Source organism: Macaca thibetana, chromosome 7, assembly GCF_024542745.1.
Source record: "Macaca thibetana thibetana isolate TM-01 chromosome 7, ASM2454274v1, whole genome shotgun sequence".
In the NCBI taxonomy this organism is placed as follows: domain Eukaryota; kingdom Metazoa; phylum Chordata; class Mammalia; order Primates; family Cercopithecidae; genus Macaca; species Macaca thibetana.
This window is the reverse complement of record NC_065584.1, coordinates 94,869,011-94,878,491: the sequence shown is the minus strand read 5'-3', so window position 1 is coordinate 94,878,491 and position 9,481 is coordinate 94,869,011.

The window sequence follows — 9,481 nt, the reverse complement described above, 5'->3', positions numbered from 1 at the left end:
AGATGTTAACTAAGAAACAGGTAACTAAGAAACAGGTAGCCTTAGATGTAACTAAGAAACAGGATGCTGGTCAGTTGGCCAAATAAGCGTAAACTTGACTGTGTCTGGACCCAGAGTAGACTAACCCATAGCAAATGCAGACAGGCTGATTAATTCATAACCAATTCGTAAGAAATGAGAGCTAACAGTGTGGGTATAAAAGCCACCATCTGCCAGATGCTATACAAGCACATTACATCCCTATGTCCTGGGTTGCTTCCAAGAACCCTAACAGGCTGCATTTATTTCCATTTTACAGGTGAGGAAACTGAGGCATGGAGAGCCTGTGTAACAACAAAGTGGTGGGTTGGTATTGAAACCAAATATTGTGGCTACTCAGTCCATATCTCTAACTCTCTTCCCTGCTGCTTGTTCACAGCCACTTCATCTGTTTTTTAAATATGCACTCTCCCCTTTCCTCACCATAATCCAGTAAGGCAGGCTTTGTCATACCTGTGCTCAGATGTGCGTACACGATGTACCCAGAATCAAAGAACACGTGATGCTACATAAATTATCCAACTGCATATTTTATTTAGAAGGGTGGAAATCAAGTCATTCATGTAAACAATGTGACTTAAACAATTTTTAATCTATAAAAAATATTAAAACTTTCAAGACTACAAATGAAGTGGTGTGCCTTCATTTTATTTCTTGAACCTGGATTGAGGTCTTGCTGGACCTGATACATGATACGACAAGGTTTACAGCACAAGAATGAAAGTGACAAAGAAGTGAAACTTGAAGTCCTGATAGTAAACTGCTCAAATTAGTTTAGTTTAATAATATGTTACTTTGGGTCTATATATGCCAGGATAATGAAACCCAAATTCTAGGAGCAAGGATTACAACAATTAAAAATTAACCTTTATTTCAAGGAGCACTGTAATTATATAATTAAAAATACAAACAGATGACTATAAATAATTACATTCAGATAAATCAACTGATCAATCTATCCAGAGAAGAAAGACAGGAAAAGTGGAATTTATACAAAAAGAGTAGTAGTAGCTAATAAAGAACCTGTATTAGCATTTAATTAATTATAATTTTATTCAAGAAGCAATTATTCAAAACTTTCATCATATATAAGGGACTCTGCTAGGTGTCATAATGGATACAAAATCCAACTTTCAACATATCGTCTCTTGAAGAGTTTCCACTCAAGGTAGAAAAGAGAGAAAAACTGTAAGAAGTGGTTAGAAGAAAGGAATGCCAAAGACAGGAGTTCACCCATTCTGCATAATAGTGGGAAAGCACAAAATGCTGCTGCAATTTAAAGAAGGTGATTTTAGTTTAGGAAGAGCTGTTGGATGAAGAAAGGGGAACTGAATCTTGAGGAAAATGGTGGGCCCAAGATGGAATGCCAATGCCAGAGAAAGGCCATATGTAAAGGTACGGAACTACCATGTGATTTGAAGGAGCTGGCAATAAAGCATGGAATGGTGGAATCATGCAATGACAGCACCGACAGATATTACAACAAATAAGATAATGGACACCAGATGATAATGAGATGGTATAAATGGCAAGGGAGGACGTTTATTGGCATCAAATAAGTGATAGGGAGTCAACATAGAGTCTGGAGTAGGCAATGCCTGTGATACGTTGCAGGGGTTGTTGGAGACATGGAGGTTTTGTAAAGAAACTTTCTTAGAAGGAAAAGAACTGCTATTAAAACTTACTGGGCCATGAGCCCAAGCCTAACAGAATTTCAGGGATTTGTCAGGCCCACCTTAGCCTGACTTAACAGAACTGAGCAAAGTCTGCAAGAGTTTCTCCATTCTTTATAAAATGTCTAATGTCTGTGGAGACGGCACTGGCCCTCAGAGAAGAAAGAAACGCTATACAATTTCATTGCTAGTTTTACAGTTTGAGTAACTCTGTTATGATTTTCTAGGTGTGGAAAATAAGGTTCTAAAAAGTTAAAGGGAATCAGGTCATCCAGCTAGACAATAATGCAGATGACACTCAAATGCAGGTATGTTTCAATCCATTTTCACACCCTCAAGATGGTTATACTCCACATAAGAAGACAGGATTTCTAATTCTCCCTCTTTCCCTTTATTCTAAACATTTGCTTAAAGGGCTTTTCCGCTTGAAAATTATGTGCCAGGGCTCAAAAATTGGTAGATGATAAAATGAATTCCTGTCCTCCCCATTTCCCCGTGCCCTCTCTCCCCTTCTCTATTTGCATTGGCATGAGAACTTCTAGTTCCACTAAATGAGTCATTTGGGACAAGAAAATTAATTTATTTGAGCAGATGTATATAAACGTTACTCCGAATAGAATCACAAAACAGCCCAGTATTTACATAAGGTCCCTATAATTGATGACCTTTTATAGTTTTGTGTGAAGAATCCAAGGAGCTGACTAAGAAGCTACATGGGAAATATCAACATGATTAGAAACACAGGCTCATCTCTTGAATTCCAATTCTGTGGTGTGACATGCAGTGAACCTAGAGGAGAAAAACAGCCACAGAATTTCTCTGCAGAACAATACATTCTTCACCCTAGGGGAGCCAAAATCCAGCGAATATCATAGTCTGAGAGTGTCACAATTGTGGTATTGAACATTGTTAATTACAAATATTTAATTCCACTTTTTTGCCAACAGTAGAAAATATCCAAGTTTTAAAACAAAACTGAGTTCTTGAGTTTGCCTTCAATGGCACCATTCTATTTGTATTAAAACGAATCATCTCTCCTGTATGACATTTTCAAACTTCTGACTGTAGATTTTTTGCACTAAACGAAGACTACTGTTTCAAAAAGCTCACGACTAAGCATAAGTCTTATTTTATGGATCAAAGGCTTTCCCTCAAGATTAAGACCTTTCATTTTGCAAGATTGCAGATTCTGTACTTCTCTCCCAAAACGGGGAAGAAAAGCCATGATTTGGATTTCGAATCCTTCCAGGCAGTGGGTGGAGTTTTCCAGGGGAAAAAAGAGACGTGCAAGGTCAAAAGCACCACAGATTTCTCCAAACACAGATGAGTACCCCTGATTGAATAGGAAAATACTTGAAAAAGCAAATAAAAGTACTTGGAACTACTTCAAACAGGAATTAATAATCTGAAACTTTAATGTGCACATCATTATAGATGGTGCTTTATTTCGAAGAATTAAAAGTTGAAAGTACAATTTATTTCTCTAGAGAACTAAAGGCAAGAAGGACAACAAAGGCTAATAAAAATAAATTTAAAAAAAAAGGTAGAGAAAGAGCAAATTCTATGTAGGAACCCCCAAACAGATAAGTTTCAGCAGAAAAAGATGGGAGCTTGGCAAGTTTTTATCAGTTCATTCCTGGCAAGAATTTTATGAACATTCAGAGGAATACATTTGTTTACTGCCAAGAGTGATAACAAAACAGAGCTCCATGACAAATAAATGGGAGGTTGTTTAAAGGTGCACAAATGAGTCCTTGAAAACAATAATGATGCTACTGACTAACAAATAGAAGCAGATACTTATTCACACATCTATAAATTCTTCAAAAGGATACTGAGTACCTCCTGTGCAAGGCAAAGACCTCCCTCCAGGACATATTAAAATGAGAACACTACCTGGAGAAAAAGACAAGTCCTGGCCCTCAAGGAGCTCACTGTTTAGTGGGCAAAAGATAAGTAATTCCCAAATTAACAGAGCAGGTCCGTGCTGTGCCAGAATATAAGGCACTGTGAGAACATGGAAGAGGAACTCAATCTACTACAGATAGCCTCACTCAGGCTCAGAGGCTAATCCTATATGGGGTGTGAAGTGTCCACCTTTGCTCTTACAGGAGAATGAACTTTATTAACTATTAGTAGAAGGGTAGTGAAAAAGAAGTATTATCAGACTTTCTACACTAAGAGAAAAATTACAGAATGAAATGCAAGTAGCATGCAATTCTAGGGAGCCATTAAGGATCTCCATTTTAAAAAATTATTTTTATCAAATACAAAGTTAATTAATTAATACAAAGTTACATACACTCATTATGGATTATTGGAAAATGCCATAAATTTATTTTATTAAAACTCATTTACGGTCCAGTCACTGCCTCATTCAACTTCTGATAGTGTGTATTTTCTCTGGGAATGTTTTTCTAAAAGATTCCTAATATTTAACTCTGTATTCTAAGCCTGTACCCTTCGATGTTCTTAGAAAGCAATTTATATTTCCTATGCAAACCCCAAGTATTTTTCTACATTTCCACTGGGAAGAAACATGTGATTTCTTGAGTCTGTGTGTGGGATGCCAGTGCTTCCAGAATGAATGATGTGCTAAGTAATCCTGGAGACAACCTAGTTGATAAATCAGAACATATTTGTTTTTTTGCCATACTATTACACACTATCTTATCAATGCATGCTTTATCTCTCCAAATAGATGGTAGTGTCTGTGTGGCTGGGATCATCCCTTAGAATATTTGCATGTCCTATGACACTAGTACAGTGCTAGGCATATAGTCAGTGTCAAAAAAATGCTTGCTAGATTGATCTGTCAGGTCTCAGACTTGGGTAAGAATTGAATCACACACCCTTGGCTTCACAAACTCAGAGCTTGGCACTCAGTTTAACTGGCCTTAGATGAATAGGGATTTGAGGCAGAGTCACCTGGACCTTCACCCATGAAATCCTGGGACTTGCATGTTGTAAACCTTTTAGACTCTTTCAATGTTAGAACCATAAATTACCTAATTCTTCTTAACACCAATTACCATTATTTGATCCCTGAAACACTTGCATTAGTTGACCTCGAACTTCAGTGAGCTCATATCTGAACCTGAGTTATTATCTCTCCTTTTTTATTTTTTCAATTTTCCAGAGAGAAAGTACCCTGAGGGTGGCCTGCCTCTGAGGTGACAGTATGATGTAATGACATTCAGGTCACTGTGTCATGAGCCATTGTCCAGAAAGTGATAACCCCCATGTCCACCAATCCATCCTTGAATGCAGAGGTTGGATTCAATCTGGCAAATGGAAAGTGACTAGCCAAGCTCAGATATTTGCCCCAACTAACTGCACAGAACTATTTTAAGCAACCTGAACAGCAGGAAAAAAATCACAAAGCAGCAGAGAGAATTCAAGGCGATGCTCTCCTGCAGAATCATTTCCTGTGGCAGTTAGGATTTGTTTGGTATCTTCTTCAGTTTGCAACTTAAAAAAAAAAAAAATATATATATATATATATATATGTAAAACAACTTTTTTTTCCTTTTCTCCGCCCCTCCCCTAAGGCCTCAGCTTGTGTCTGTGCATAAGTCTCGGGGTCTTGGGTGTCAAATGTCAGGCCTTGTACTGAGCTGTCAAAGAGAAGAATGGGTTGAGATGATTGATGACTGGGAGGCCTGAAACCCAAACCTCCACTGCAAATGCTTCTTTTACAAAAAAGCTGAGGCTACCCACAGCGCCTATATTCAAGGTCACTTCGCATACCATTACACCCACCGCTGTAGGCTCCCGACAAGCCAGGCCATTCACACAGGGGCCGACTTCTCAGCCTCGCTCACTCCCTGTCTCTCCACCCCTCCTCTGCTCCCCTCGTAAACCCATGCCCAAGTGTTGGAATACTTAATCCCAATCAAATAAAAAAGATGAACACAAAGATATGTATTTTTTCATCTTGTTTTGTTTTGTCTTGTTTTTCTTCAGGCTACATTTGCTCTGAGAAGCCATGGGCTGGAGCTTTCTGGAGCACAAGTCAGATGACAAGATTATTAATGGGAGCAGGGCAATGTCATATCTGATTTCATGCATATTCATGAAGGGAGCCACACAGCTGGGACCATGCGCTGTGGAGAGGGCAAATAAAGAGTGCTCTACCCCCAACCCCCAGCATGAAGAATGTCATTGTGGAGATGAGGAGCCTGATTGGAAAAGTTTAAGTGATTGTAGCCTTTATTTTGAAAAAAAGGGATAGAATTTGCAGAAACAACATCAAAACAAGGTTTGACTCCTCTGGCCAAACTAAGTCAATACTAAGTTATATAGAACCTTACATCTAAGGGTCACCCACCTAGAAGCTCTCTGGATTGAAGTATGCAGCGAGACAACTTTTGCACTTGGTATCAACAAAAGAAATAAATGTCTAGAGGCAAAAGAGAAAGAAAGAAAAGGAAGGAAGGAAGGAAGGAAGGAAGGAAGGAAGGAAGGAAGGAAGGAAGGAAGGAAGGAAGGAGAGAAGGGGAGAGAAAGAAAGAAAGAGAGAAAGAAAGAAAGAAAGAAAGAAAGAAAGAAAGAAAGAAAGAAAGAAAGAAAGAAAGAAAGAAAGAAAAAGAAAGAAAGAAAGAGAGAGAGAGAGAGAGAGAGAGAAAGAAAGAAAGAAAGAAAGAAAGAAAGAAAGAAAGAAAGAAAGAAAGAAAGAAAGAAAGAATGAATGAATCAGCTTCTAATGACAGTTAAAACATGGACTATTCTCCCAGTGAAAGATAAAGAGTGGTTAGTTATGGATTACACAATGTAAAATCCTAAGAGGGATAAAACTTAGTTGGATACTAAGACCAGGATCCGGTATCGTTTCAGACCTACAAAACAATTGCCAGGAAATTCCTTACAATCTTAATTCTGTAGCCCAGACAAGCAACGAAGCAGTTGTCTTTACCCTAGGACTATTTTGGAAGTTCTACATGGTATTACAGAACCTGCTGATCACAGCTAAGAGACTGACCAGGAAAGAAAGTTACTCACAAAAGTTTATTGTGTAACTAACTGGAATGAAAATAAGATTCTCAAGAGGCACCAGTAATAGAAGAACTGTTGGGAAGAATCTTCCTGGCCATTCACCTGGGCCCAAGCAACCACAGAGAACAGGGACAAATGAGAGGAGGCCAAATAGCTGTCCTCAAACAAGAAAGGTGGCCACATCTAACGTTCCCCTATTGCTTATTTATGTATTCATTCATTGATACATACATGCGTGCATGCATTCATTTTACTCTGCAAATCATTCTATTCTAGGACTGTTCTAGGACAGTTTCTTGGAATTATGTAAGTGGATATTATTTCAGAAATTTTCAGTAAATATTAGTTATTCACATAATGAATTCATGCTGTATATTCATTATATTTAATTATTTAATATGGAGATCAAATAAGAAATATGTTTCTACCCACTTAATATCTTCCATATAATAACAAAATAGGTGATGGTAATCAGAATTGATAAGTCACTCCCTCCCATATCTGCAGTTTCTGATTTTCAGTTAACTCCATTGGGGAAATATTGAGTAAGATGAAGGTGTGTGAAGCAAGTGGCAATTATTCATTTGTAGCTTTGTAGAACTTCTTAATTAGCTCTAGTCCGTATGAGAACATTGGCAGAACATATACAATATAATTTTGTGGGCTTGGAAAGTGAATTCTTCTCCCCTGCTTTTCTTCCTCAATCCATGTGTCAAATGCATGAGTCTGTCTCAAACAATAAAGGGAATTTCAGGAATCCAAATTTCAATGAGCACAAATTCAAAATTTGCAATTTTGTGTAGGTAATAGTTTTTTATTCTTTTAATTTCATCGAAAATATAGGTAATGTAGTTAAATCAAATGGTTTATATTCAGTTCTTATTAATAAATATCAAAGATTTTAAATAGAATGCTAATAATAAATTTTTATGAATACTAATGATACGTTAGGTTTAACATAAAATATATTAAATTTATATATTTATTTCTAATAAGAGTGGAGAAATCATGGGGGAAATAGGTTCTGCAATCTCCCTTCCCTATCCTCTTTCTCTATTATTTTTTTTTTAATGAAAGAAGAACACTGAAGATGTCTTCAGAATCTCACTATGCATTGCTGAGAAGTTTCAGGATAAGTAAAAAGAAGAAAAGAGAGATTCAAGGAAGTTCTAGGAAGCCAGCCATTCTGTCTGTTGGCTCTGTGCTAAGGGTGCCCCTGGTGTGGAGGGGCCTCTGGGAAGGGTCCCTACAGAGAGGTTTTGGAGACTGTGCTAAACTTGGGATCATGGCTGTGAAGGGAGGACTCAGGCACCAGCCTGTGGGGGAGGCTGGGACAATGCGGGATTCAACTCAAAGAAGGCTCTGAGGCAAGGCAGCCAGAAGCCGGATAAGAACAGAGTATGAGCAAGACAAACACACAGGCCAGCAGGGCTAGGCAGGAGGTCTGAATTGTGGCAGGGAAGTACTGAGGCCCTTCAGGCAGAGCAAGCTAGACAGCAAAGGTGAAGGCCCGGTTTGCGTTGCCAAGGGAGAGGCTGGAAAATGAAGGCAGCCCGTTGCCTCAGCCAGGGAGTCACTGAGCTGCAGTTCTTATTTGGACTATATATTAAAAACACCTGGGCAACATTTTTAATTTTATTTTTTATTATTTTTAATAGTTTTTAGACACAGGATCTCACTCTGTTGCCTGGCTTGGAGTGCAGTGGTACAATCATAGCTTACTGTAACCTTGACCTCCTGGGCTCGAGCATTCCTCCTGTCTCAGCCTCTCCAGTAGCTGGGACTATAGGCACGTGCCACCATGCCTGGTTAATTTTATTATTATTATTTTTTTTTGTAGAGACAGGGGTCACACCACATTGCCCAGGCTGGTCTCAAACTCCAGGCCTCAAACAATCTTTTTGTCTCCGCCTCCCTAAATGTTAGGATTACAGGAGTGAGCCACCACACTGGGCCCATTCCTCTTTAAATAGTTGGAAGGACTCTTGTTTAAAGCAATTGGTTCTAGGCTTTTCTATTTAGAAATATTTTTGATTATTAATACAATTTCCTTTTTTAAAAAATGTATTATAGTAAGATGATTTATTTCATCTTGAGTCAGTTTTAGTAATTCATTTTTTCTAAGAACTTTTCATTTCATGTGTGTTCTAATTTGTTGGTGTAAAGTTGTTCATAATATTCCATAGCAATCCTTTTAATTTCTTTATAAAATAATTTTGATAGGCTGGGCTCAGTGGCTCACTCCTGTAATCACAGCACTTTGGGAGGCCGAGGTGGGCAGATCACCTGAGGTTGGGAGTTTGAGAGCAGCCTGACCAACACGGAGAAACCCCATCTCTACTAAAAATACAAAATTAGCCGGGCGTGGTAGCATATGCCTATAATCCCAGCTACTCGGGAGGCTGAGACAGGAGAATCGTTTGAACCTGGGAGGCGGAGATTGCAGTGAGCCGAGTTCGTGCCATTGTACTCCAGCCTGGGCAACAAGAACAAAACTCTGTCTCAAAAAATAAATAAATAAATAAATAAATAATAAATAATAAAATAATTTTGATACATTGTTACTTTGACTTTTTTTCTTGGTCTAACTAAAAGTCTTTCAATTGTGTTGCTCTTTTCAAGAAACTAACTCTTCATTTCATTAATTTTCTCTATTTTTGGTGATATTATATTGATTTTTATCACTGCTATTTCTTCTTTCCTACTTGTTTTGGGTTTAATTTAGTCTTTCTAATATTTTAACTTGGAAACTTAAAATATCAATTTGAAATCTT